This window comes from Felis catus, chromosome C2 (genome assembly GCF_018350175.1).
Source record: "Felis catus isolate Fca126 chromosome C2, F.catus_Fca126_mat1.0, whole genome shotgun sequence".
In the NCBI taxonomy this organism is placed as follows: Eukaryota; Metazoa; Chordata; class Mammalia; order Carnivora; family Felidae; genus Felis; species Felis catus.
The window spans coordinates 153,676,559-153,689,285 of NC_058376.1; the positions used below are offsets into that span (position 1 = coordinate 153,676,559).

At 45.9% G+C, this 12,727-nt stretch overlaps 1 long non-coding RNA gene across 1 annotated transcript in view; it reads left to right on the plus strand.

The window, feature by feature from the left end:
- Positions 1-4,863: 4,863 nt before the first annotated feature.
- LOC111562324 overlaps positions 4,864-12,727 on the plus strand; it is a 44,984-nt gene continuing 37,120 nt past the window's right edge. The window contains exon 1 of the long non-coding RNA XR_002745519.2: positions 4,864-5,073. This is a non-coding gene — a long non-coding RNA (uncharacterized LOC111562324). The remainder of the gene's footprint in view (positions 5,074-12,727) is intronic.

Below are 12,727 nucleotides of genomic sequence, written 5' to 3' on the forward strand. Positions count from 1 at the left end.
TTATGAGGAGGAGTGGGGCTTGTTCACTGTGGTTTACCCAAAGACTTCGCAAATGCCTTCTTTTTGGAAGAACCGTGGTGGGTTGTAAGAAGACACAGTAAGGATTTCCGAGAAAGACTTTGACCGTGAGGATTTCTGCAGTGGCTTCTACCCACCAAAGCGAGGCAGCATGTAGAAGTCATCATATAGTCACTTGAATCATCTAGACACTCTTTTTGATAGACGTGGGCCTTGGCTCTATACTTTTTCTGTACATTTACACAGACTGTGCCAAAAAGGTCTTCAGCGAGAAGCTTCCTTCCAGCTCCCAGTTACAGATGTGCAATCCACCTACAGAATGCAGGGAATTTAACTGAGACGCAGAGGAGAAATGGAGTCGGCGTGGCCCGTGGGGAGAGCCCTTTACTACAGCATAAGCGCGATCTGGTCCCCCCAGAGAAAGGACAAAGAGAAACTCTTTGTGTCTCATGTGTCGTGGGTGAGACACAGGCTGCGGAGTTAAGCAGGGGTTGGGTTTTGATCCCTATTTGTCAACGTGGTGAAGTTGGGCACCCCTAGGTACCTAGCTTAGGTTCATCTGTCTCACTCCCTTGTCAAATGAGGATAATGTGTACCTCAGACTGTTGTAAGCATTAAAATAGACATTATCCCGGCATCCGATGGAAGCGTGTTTTCCTCCCCGGCATGAAGAATTGGAATGATCAGTCCTACCCCTATTTATAGCACATGATTATCCTTACTCCCTGCGCTGCGTCTCTGTTATTATTTTATTTGTTGCCTCTCCCACGTTCCATTCCTAATCCTGTTTCTTATTCCCAGTAGGCACTCCAGGGGAAGATCGGAGGGGTCTACACCATGCTGTTCAAATCATCGGACCCACTGCCTTGTGCCCATGAGCGAAGAGCTGCGTTTCAGCTCCCAGCGCTGTCTCTTTAGTTTAGTTCACCCTCCAGAATGTATAGAAGGCTCGGATGACGTACTTCAGTTGGCAGAATGAGGTTGGGATTTTGTTTTAGGATCGATCAATCAATTAATCAATCATCAGTCAACACACACACACACACACACACATACACATGCTTTTCTTTCTTTCCCTTTTTCTTTTCAGGGGACTTCACAGGATTCTGTTTTCTGTTTGGGGTAAGTATTCACTTACATTTTTCATGTAAATTTGCAGTTTATTTTATCTGATGTTTATTTTATTTTATTTTTGGGAGAGAGACAGAGAGAGAGAATGAGTGGGGAAAGGGCAGAGAGAGGATCCCAAGCAGGCTCCACACATAGGCAAGCAGACACATCCCAAGCAGGCTCCAGTGTGCCCAACATAGGACTTGAAGTCACGAACTGTGAGATCACGGTCTAAGCCGAAATCCAGAACCAGATGCTTAACTGACTGAGCCACCCAGGCTCCCCTGAAGTAGTTTTAATAGTGCCCACTTTTTTTCTTTTTGCTGTTGGAATAATGGGCGCCCTCTGACTTTGGTCTTCACCTTTTATCAGGAGTCGGATAATACCCATGGTCCCGTTCTAAGTCTGAGCAGATTCTGCCTGAATTCCCTTTGGAAGCGGATGTGAATAATTCTTAGCTCCAGTCCATGCTGGGTCCCTTGGCAGGGGAAAATGGAGTCATTATTTATTTATTTGTTTATAAATTTTTTTTTAGCATTTATTCATTTTTGAGTGAGAGAGAGAGAGAGGGAGTATGAACAGGGAAGAAGCAGAGGGAGAGGGAGACACAGAATCCGAAGCAGGCTCCAGGCTCTGAGCTGTCAGCACAGAGCCCGAGGTGGGGCTCAAACCCACAAACTGCGTGATCATGACCTGAGTCGAAGTCAGACGCTTAACCGACTGAGCCACTCAGGCGCCCCTTTTATTTATTTTTTTAAATCCCCACTGTCTTCTTTCTTCTCAAACAAATCGAGTCCGTGACAATCCGTTCTATTACCTACTGCTGCTAGAGCATTTGGACTTTCCTGCTTGGGGATCTCATTTCAGCGGACTGTCAGTACCCATCTTTTTGAAAGGTTGTTTCCTTGGGCTTGCAGAATGCGATTCGGTGCAGAAAGAAAGAGAGAGGGAGGCGGGAGTCGTGAGGACGGGTGGTGCAGCCCCTGACGCCTCGCCCCCAGCCAGACCAACTGCAGAGATTATCTTTTTAAAAAATTATTTGTTTGTTTGTTTATCTAGGGGCAGAGAGAGAGGGAGAGAGAAGAATCCCAAGCAGGCCCTGCATTGCCAGCGCAGAGCCTGACGCGGGGCTTGAACTCACGAACCGTGAGATCATGACCTGAGCTAAAATCAAGAGTCAGATGCTCACCACCCAGGTGCCCCAGCAGAAGTTTTCTTTTGTCAACCTTGAGGATATTAAGAAAGCGTCACAGTTTTGTTTCATTTTAATTCATAGACCGTACCCTGTCAAATGACCCACTTGGGGGCGCCTGGGTGACTCTGTTGGTTAAGCATCCCACTGGGACTCAGGTCATGATCTCACGGCTCGTGGGTTCCAGCTCCACACAGGGCCCGCTGCTGTCAGCCTAGAGCCTGCTTCGGATCCTCTGTCCCCCTCTGTCTCTGCCCCTGCCCCGCTCATAGGCGTGTTGTCTCTCTCTCTCTCTCTCTCTCCAAAATAAATAAAAATATTAAAAAAAAATTAAAATGAACGTTCATGCCTTCACTTCTGTTTACTTTGATGTCGATATCGCCATCAGGGGCTTTTTTTGTCTTTATTATTTTGTTTTTCTGGCCCACGGCTTAACTTTTAACTTCTACGTACCACTTTATTTTTGGAGTTGCCATAGGCAAGATATAGTTGGGTTTCCTTGTAACCCAATGGGAGAATTGCCCCCTTTCAATAGGGATATTTAACTCATGGCCATTTGTGTGAATGAAATGGAAACATGTAGCCCCTTGTCAATCTTATTGTCCAGCCACTTGCTGAGTGCGTGGAATGCTTTCCATTTTGATCGCACTGTGCAACCTTTCTGGACATTCACCTCTGTTTCCCTAGTGTTGAAACTTGAGATCAATTCAATGAGGACAGGTTGTCGTTATGTCCTTTTAGTATTAAAATTGCTTGCATTTACCCGTGCTCGCCGTACCGTTTCCTGATCTCTGATACCCCGATTTGCAATTACAAATCTGGAGTATTATTACTGTTGAATAATTTTCGTGACATGACATATCACGTAGGTTTAGAAGATTTTTTTTAATGTTTATTTATTTATTTTGAGAGAGAGAGAGAGCACAAGGGAGGGAGGGACAGAGGGTGGGGGGGGAGAGAGAATCCCAAGCAGGCTCTGGCTGTCGGCACAAAGCCTGACGTGGAGCTCGATCCCACAAACCATGAGATCCTGACCCGAGCCAAAATCAAGAGTCAGCTCTTGATTAACCAACTGAGCCACCCAGACTCCCCCCATTGTCAGTAGTTTTGATCCCGCTTCTTATGAACATCAAACCAGAACTCCATTCTGATTTTGTGCTTTTAGTTTCCTGCATCATTTTCTCAGTGGTTTCTTCACTTATCCTAGCGAGCTTGTAATCTCAGTCCATATTTTAGTCTGTTCGTTTCTTGTTTATTTTTCATTTTAAAAATGGAGTTGATACATTCTTGCATTTTAGTGAGAGCACAAATTAGATCCATTATAAAAATTTCTTTTGTGTTTTATAGCAGCTTCTTTCAAGTGCTTGCTACTTCTTTGAATCATGTAGGTCAAAGGGGGAAAAGGTGAATGAACGAAGGCTTTAGGTGTCTGATGTGAGCAACCGGGTGAATGACGACACCATTTGAACATTCCACGCTGGATATGTTACGTTTGAGATGTCTCTTGGATAATCTTCTGGTGATATATGAAGTATGAAACTCACGAGAGAGCTTGAGGGTGGAGAAGTGAATGTAGTGATTACCCATATACGGGTCCTACTGAAAACTTTAGGACCCTTGAGTTTACAAGAGAAAAGACCCAAGAAACGCCAACACTGACATTTTGGGGAGAGGAGGAAGAGTGTGCCAAGAAGCAGAGAAGGGGTCGATTATGTAGGGGGAAAAACAGGATATCACATGTGACAGCATCCAGGACGGGAAAGGGGTGGAAGCCACTCTTACTGGTTTAGTTGTGGCGTTAAATGAGCCACGTAGGGAATCTGGATCTTCCGGAGTAGGTTCAATTCACCCAGCCAAATATAAAACGCATTCTAACTGGATGGGATAGAGTGAACGGCCGTCCAGTGAACACTGGAATATGAGGGGAAAATGAACCTGTCTCCTCTCTAGCATCCCTCATTCACCCTGTGAGAAGAGGCAGCCTGATGGCCTTAGACCAGACGGTGGGACAGCCGTGCTATGTGTTTGGGAGACTTGGCGGTGTGTGCAAACGTCTGGTGCTGGAGCACCGCATTGCTCACCCATCCCAGCTCATTTAAGTAGACCAGGAAGTTATTGAAAACTCAGAGACTCAGGTTTGGAGTCTCTGCGGTCAGGAAAACCCCCCAAATTATATCCCCCAGGACTCCTCACAGAGACGGTCCCACGATGGCCGGACACGCCTCGCCCCTGTTCCCCGGTTCGCACCAAAAACTGTGACCGGGGACACCGCTGTGAAGTCCTCTGACATTCCAGATTCTGAAAGCTTGATATTTCTCTTCCCGGCTCCCTCTCCCTTTCCAATAAAACGGATTCTGGGCTGCATCCTTGCTTGTCTCGTGTTTGTCATTGAAATCCCTGGAGGTGGGTCGGGTTCACTTCCTTGAGCCCTAATTGCGGGGGAGGCCAGTTTCTGTCTCGCTCCGATAGGTCCCACCACGTGGCACATTCCCCAAAGTATAGGAAAAGGATTCAAACGATGCCACAAAGGCACAAATGAGACCAACCGCGGAAGCCGAGCGGATCCCAGTCGTGTCGTCTCAAAGCCTCAGAAATGAGGAAACAGAAAATAAGTCCTGACACAGCGTTGCAATCATTCTGTGTTGTCTTCCCTCATGGCATTTCGAACACCCGCCGTCTTAAAAAGAAACGAAAAAGCAAGGAAAAGGAAAATCTGATTTCTCAAAGTTCATTTTGAAACATGAGAATAACTAGTAAGTAAGCAAGCTCCTTACGTTTTCTAACTTGCTCTCCCTGTCTTTTATTCTCTCTATTTAATTCTTTCAGACGTCACTGTCTGGAATAGACTATGAGGCCGTGGTTGGAATGGTTTGATTTTCCGGGGAGCTGTCCTGTGAAGCAGGGAGGGTATTGGCTTTGAGCTGGGGGGGGGGGGGGGCAGGTGAATGCCGTGCTCCACACTGTGTGATGTTTCCAAGCTCCATGATATGCAAATATAGGTTATGCTGTATGAGGGCTGTATGTTCCGCAGAAGGGTGAGAGGCGAGCAATGCCACGGCTTCCAGAATGGGTAAGCATTTCTTGAACTATAAATAGGTGTTGCGTAAAGGAGCTTTGTGATGAAGGAAAATTGGAAAGTGCTGGCTTAAAGTAAAACAGGGCTATTACAGTACCAGTGACCGTATCTTCTTGAAAACAAATTTTTTTTACATTTATTTATTTTTGATAGAGAGAGACAGAGTGCAAGTGGGGGAGGGGCAGAGAGAGAGGGAGACACAGAATCTGAAGCGGGCTCCGGGCTCTGAGCGGGTCAGCACAGAGCCTGACGCGGGGCTCGAACTCACGGACCGCGAGATCATGACCTGAGCTGAAGTCGGATGCTTAACTGACTGAGCCACCCAGGTGCCCCAACCATGGACCATATTTTCTTGTGCTGCACTTTTTTTAACTGGAGGAAACAGCTCCTCCTTTCTTTCTTTCTTTCTTTTTTTTTTTTTTAAGTTTATCTATCTATTTTGAGAGAGAGAGAGAGAGAGAGAGAGAGACCGAGTAAGCAAGAGAGGGGCAGAGAGAGAGGGAGAGAGAGAATTCCAATCAGGCTCCGCACTGTCAGCGGTCAGAGCCCAATGTGGGTCTCGAACTCACAAACCGTGAGTTCGTGACCTGAGCTAAAATCAGGAGTCGGACGCTTAACCGACTGAGCCACGCAGGTACCCCTCTATGCTGTACCTTTTTTCCCCCCCATAATGTGGCCGTTCCATCACTGGGGGACTATACCTCTCTCTCCCCTTCTCCATTTTACCCATCCCCCCACTCCCCCTCCCTTCTGGAAATCATCAGTTTGTTTTTCTGTATATCGGTCTGACTTTGCTTGGGTTTGTTTATACATTTGTTTTGTCTTTAATCTCCGCACATGAGTGGAGTCATATGGTATCTTTGCCTTTTTCAGTCTGATTTATTTTACTCAGCATAATACCCGCTAGGTCCATGCATGTTGTCACAAATGGCAAGATTTCATCCCTTTCTATGGCTATGTAGTAGACCATTATTTATAGACAGATGGCAGCTATGTTGGTGATAAGCACAGTGTAACATATAGAAAGGTTGAATCATTATGTCGGACACCGGAAACTAATATGTGTATTAACTATACTCAAAGAATAGGGGTGCCTGGGTGGCTCAGTCCTTTAAGTGTCTGACTTGGGCTCAGGTCACGATCTCCCGGTTCGTGAGTTTGAGCCCCGGGTCAGGCTCTGTGCTGACAGCTTGAAGCCCGATTTCTGTGTCTCCCCCTCTCTCTGGGCTCGGGCTCTGTCTCTCTCTCTCTCTCAAAAATAAATAAACATTAAACGATTTTTAATTAATGTAACTTTTCTGTCATGAAAAAGAAATCCACTTTTATTGGGATTGCATAATTGGGATTTACGTAAATAGAAGGCTGATCCAAAGCATCCACAACCTTACCATTTGCGGACCACTGGTAACGCTTGGATGCATTTTCTTCCAGAACTTTAAAAAATGCACATATATATTTATAATTGCCAAAGTATGGGATTATGCCTTTATTTATTTTGTGCCCTGATTTTTTTTCACTGAATAATACATGATAACAGACTTTCGTTTCCAAACCACACACCTACAGGGTTATTTTTAATGTAATGTGGGTGTATTGTAATTTATGTAATCAGCTTCTTAGTGTTGGACATTTAAGTTTGTCTACAGTATCACTATGGAAGCTTTACGTTATTAAAAATAATGCTGTGATGAATATTCCTCTGTCTACCTCTTTATAGTCTCCCTTAATACATCTTAGGGAAGTTAATTGAACTCTCTCATGCTTCAGGTTTCTCATCTGGAAGATGGGACTTTCAATAGCATCTGTCTCATGGGGATGTTATAAGGATTATCATAAATCTTCTATGTTACGTTTAGATCATCGCCTGTGATCTATCACTCAAGAGGTGTTGGCAATTATGACTGTACTGCCCTTCTCTATAACCTGTAATCTGACCCAGCTGTACTCATTATTGCCTGTATTCCCCTGGTTTTTCAGATGCTGGTCAGGGCTCCCCCAGCAGTCATCTTCCATGATAAACATGGAAGTCCAAGTGGTAAGACCAAGTACATCCGAGGTCTCCAGGAGCCTTAGGAGGAGGATCTGGGGGTTGTAATTGTCTTGGAGTGTACCTTGCACCCCCACGTGAGTCAGCAAGGGCTGAGCCAACAGGAGAACACCCCAATTAGTCTTTGACCCAACAACCTACAGGTTTCTGAACAAGATACCCTGCTAAGGGTGAGCATTGGTGGGTGCCCTGCCTGCTTTAGCCTTTCCATCTTTATAAAAGAAGGAAGATGGTAGGTTTGTAAAATACTTACCTCCATTGGTGCACATCGCTTTTTTTTTTTAATTTTTTTTTTTAACATTTATTTATTTTTGAGACAGAGAGAGACAGAGCGTGAATGGGGGAGGGTCAGAGAGAGGGAGACACAGAATCCGAAACAGGCTCCAGGCTCTGAGCTGTCAGCACAGAGCCCGACGCGGGGCTTGAACTCACGGACCGCGAGATCATGACCTGAGCTGAAGTCGGCCGCTTAACCAACTGAGCCACCCAAGCGCCCCAGTGCACATCGCTTTTTATTACCACAATTAAAAAACAGTTGGGGTATGGGGTATGGGGACTGTTTTACCCTTAAATCCCAGAACTTTCCTGTGTTTGGTCTGGAACCTTTTCCTGTGAACTATCAGAGTGGTGTCTGGGAGGTCACAGCAATTTTGATTCTGGTTAGATTTGCTCTGTTGGAAACAAGTTGGAGGGAGGGCCCAGGGTGGCTCTAGAAGCTGTTGTTGAGGGTGGGAAAGACTCTTATCCACAGTCCTGGGTAGACTTGTCAGAAGTTTGGTGCTTTGATGGCTCCTCCGGTGTCCCAGAGGTGTCTGATGACCCTCTTCCCACCCCCGAGGGGCATTAGTTTTCCTCGAGCCCTCAGATTCTTTCTGTAGATTTAGTTTCAGCATATGGAGATATTTGGATGGCTCTTTGAGTCTTTTAAAGACTTGGCTCTAAACCACTTCAATACCAGTCTGTTCTGTCTGGACCTGACTTTTCAAGCTACTGTCCACCAACCCCAAACGGCTCATGGTGAGTCCCTCCTGTGGGAACAAAGGACCTTCCTCCTTCCTGCCCATGTGTGGGGGTCATCCTGGGCCTGCTCCTCGTAGCCAGGAACTCTGTTCTGTGCATGTACACTTAGCAGTAGAAACAGAACAGTCTTAGCCAATGGCTCAAGTCTCCTTGGATGCTCCTTCTCATTCCGCTTCTGTGTGTATGGTGGCTTTGTGCCTTTCTCCCACTGTAGACTGGGTCAGATGCCCACACATGAGCCAATAATTGTTGGCTGGGGGGCCAACAGTAACAAACATGGCAAGATTCTGGGGAATGATGTATGATGGGGAATGGCGAATGGGATTAGAGGGGGAGTTCCATGAAGAACAGTTCCTTGGAAGATCATCCCTTATTGACCACCATAGTGGGGATAATTTGGTAGGCAGACGAACAGATTTTGGGTATCAGTCAGCAGCTCTTGCTGCAGTGACAACCAACCTAATTCTCAACAGAATAAAACCGAACACTTATCTCCTTCGGACATTAAATGATGGCTGTGAGTTGGCTGTGATTCTAGCGCGCTCTCCCGGGCTCTAGACATCTTCTTATTCCAAGGCTCAGGCTAAAGAGCAGCCTTTCTGTTTCACACTGTTCTCATGGAAGGAGGCAAGGACGCAGGAGGCCAAAGTGAACAGAGCAGGCACAGTTAACATTTCTGCTCACGAGGGGCAGCCATCATATTTGTCCACATTCTACTGATTGACGGCAGCCAGGTGGCCAGCCCGTCAGTGGGGTAGCTTGGGACACACTCATAGTCAAGGGGCAAAGGCTGTGGATGAAAGATCCTCATCGCTCATTGTGGGGGAAGGGGCAGGTGCTGAGGGTGAACTGGAGTGAGGGCAGGACAACACGTGCAGACTCCTCTTTTAAGGAACTTGGCATTTAAGGAAATGGACGTGTAGTACATCGTGAGGGTGAGTGGTGGGCCAAATTTTTTTTTTTTTTAATGGAGGAGATTTTTCTACATAGAGGTAAAAGGGAAAGCATAGGGAGAATATGATATAATAATTCAATACTTTTAGCCTACAGTCTCTGAAAGGCTACTGTGTGTGGTCACTTTATGTTTGTCATCTTATTAGTCTTCAACAGCTTTCATGAAGCAGGTGCTATTACCTTCGTTTTACCAGTGAGGACAGTGAGGCCGATGTTATATAACTTGCTTAGACACAAAGCAAGCAGAATTGGTATTTGAGCCTATTAGATGGACTGTAAAATCTTGCTTTGTTTTTTTTTTTAATGTTAATTTATTTTTGAGAGAGGGAGAGAGAGAACATGAGCAGGGGAGGGGCAGAGAGGGAGGGAGACACAGAATCCAAAGTGGGCTCCAGGCTCAGAGCTATCAGCACAGAGCCCGATGCAGGACTCGAACCCACGAACGGTGAGATCACGACCTGAGCTGAAGTTGGACGCTCAACCGGCTGAGCTACCCAGGTGCCCCTCTTGGCTTGTTTTTTATTTGCTAAGTGAAGATGATAGAAATGTGTCCTTCTCCCCACCTCTGCCCCCATCCAGGAAATCCAATATGCATGTAGGTAGTACTTTGCATGTCTTGGAGCAGATGGCAAATGTTTGAGGTCATCGAGAGGCACAGGGTGAGATCATCCTGCTCACATGGACATTTTGCCCTCTTAACTGATTCCAGGTGTGCTATAAGCAGTGGGCAGCTTCACAGCGAATGCACGGGTCTTGGGTAAGGCTTTCTGCCTCTCTGCTAGATGTGGCCGGGTCAGCCAGAACTCTTGGCAATTGTTTCCAGATGTTGCCTTTAACTGGAAAAGGAAGAGTCTACCTCAGCCTCCCTCTGGGTCCAACAGAAGAAGTTTTAGATTTAGTGTACTTCTTGGTGGATTTGCTTGACACATTGCTTTTTATTTAAGGCCAAATGTTCTGAAAACAGAGCCTGCATTGTATTTGCCAAACATGCATAAGAACACAAACAAAACTCATGTTTGCAAGCCCCAAATAAGTACTTCTTATGCCTTAAGTGCCATTTGGAAACCATCCAGTGCCACAGCATGTCAGCTTTGTGAACAATTCTCCATAATTGTTTATGCAAAGGGTGTATATTCACAATTGCATGAATGTCCTTAATTGCCTTTGATTACATGGCACACTGTGTTCTACCCTCTTGAAATGAGCGTCCTTTATACACCAATGGCTTCCTCATTTTGATATAGGTTCCTGTGGAGTGGGATTTTGTACAATGGAATTTTCTAATTGGAGCTGGGGCAAAAGAAGAGGGAGGAGAAATGGAAGGGGACACCAAATTCTGAACAAATAAAAGAAAAACTCCAGTGTAAATTGTTAACCCCACCGCTCTTCTCCCAAACAGCTCTGCAGGTGGGATAGAATTGGCACCTTGGGCAAGTTCCCTCTGGGTGGTGGAGTTACATGGCTTTCAACAGCACTGGGTGCTTCCTGGAGTCTTGTTGAGTAAATGTGAAGGGCCAACTGTGGGCAAGACAGAAGGTCATGTTGGGGAAGCGCATTTCATAATCTCCATTCATCTCCACGGTCGCTAATATTCATCCTCACCATCCATGGTGGGATGAGGTGAACCAGACTTACGAGGAACCCTTGGCATCGGATATGGTGGTTGTCCATATGAGACTGTTTGGATGGGGGCTGGAGAGAATCTCCAGGATCACACAAGTGTTACCCCACGCTAGATGACAAGAGCAATGGGTTGGCTGCTGGCAATTTGTGGTCCTTATCAGAAGGCAGTGGCAAAGACAACAACTTAGCATCTTTACTCAAAGCTCAATGCTGGTGTTACAAGGCTGAGCTGATCCAGGCCCAAGAATGTGGCTTGCAAATTCTCCATTGTACCCTCTCTATGGCAGCAGGGTTGTCTTCCTCCTCCTTTCCCCAGGGCTTAGACAGGGAAAGTTGCTCTGTAAGAACACAACTCTACTTTCATGATCTGTGCTCTGGCCATGCTTTTTTGGTTAGTATTTGAGTGTTTGTGGCTTTGGTTTGGGTTCTGCATTGGATAAATCCAATCCAGCAATTTCGATTTGGAGGATGAAGCAGTTCAGTGGGTGGGAGTGGAGAGCAGAGATATATGTCATGGTAATAAAATACCATTTATTGAGCGGTGCACACAAGGAGCCAAACACAGCATTAGGGGCTTCTGAAGCACTTTCTCCTCCAGTGGATGTGCAAGGCACATCTTACGGCATTGTAACCAATGGACAGACTATGGGTCTGAAAGTATCCATAATTTTGCAGATCTTGGAATGCAAGTGTATATACTTGACTCTAGAAGATGTGATTTTTCTAATAGCAGCCCGACTCACTTTGGAATTCGCGGGGTCGATCCCCTGGTCCCATTTCCCCCTGGGTTCCTTCTTTTCCCTGGTCTCCAGTACTCCGTGACAAGTCCCAGTGTGTTTCTCTAGCATAACAAAAACTTGTCTGGCAGCAATCATGTATACCGCTGCATTAACTGCTATTGTTTCTACTTCAGAATGCATTTCAGAAATGGGATTTTGGAGGCTAGTTCCACAGAGTTATTCCCAAAGGACCTTAAAGGAGTCTGAAGGTGCTAGAATGATGTTTTCCAGCAGTGCTGCTTACAGACTTTTGCTAGACAAAAATGAGGCCAAAGAAGGCAACACTCTCCAAAGGCACTGTGATGTCCCCCCATATCCCTTACATCGGGCTGCTGCACCCATTCTCTCGGCTTCTGTGAATGCTGGCTGCTAATGTTTCACAGCTGGAAAATCGCCTGCGGCTGCAGGAAGCTATCTGGCTGGAAGAGCTACGGAATGGCTAGTACCATTATGGCTAGCTACGGAATAGCAAGTGTAACCTCCTTTGCTTTAAGAAGGGAGACCTCTAGGGTGTGGATTTTGCTCGATAGCCCCTCAGGACGAGGCCAGACTATACCTGAGACCACAACCTTGCTCAGTCTTCTCCCCTTGCCTTATCCTGCTATTCTCCTTCCTTCACAGATTTCTCCTGAGAGTGCTTTTTCCATGTGTACTTGAATCCTTGTGTACTTGAATCCTTGAACCATGTGTACTTGAATCCTTGTCTCAGGCTGTGCTTCTAGGGACATTGACCTAAGATAGTCTGCTTACCTATTTGGTTCACCCTGAGCATAGACTCTTGAATGCAATAGCTGAGCAATGTCTACATTGTTCTAATAGCCATTCCTAATATGATCCGAAGGAATCATTTAATGGATTGTAGGAGACATTAAAAAGGCCATTTGAGAATAACTGAAACCACTTATAGA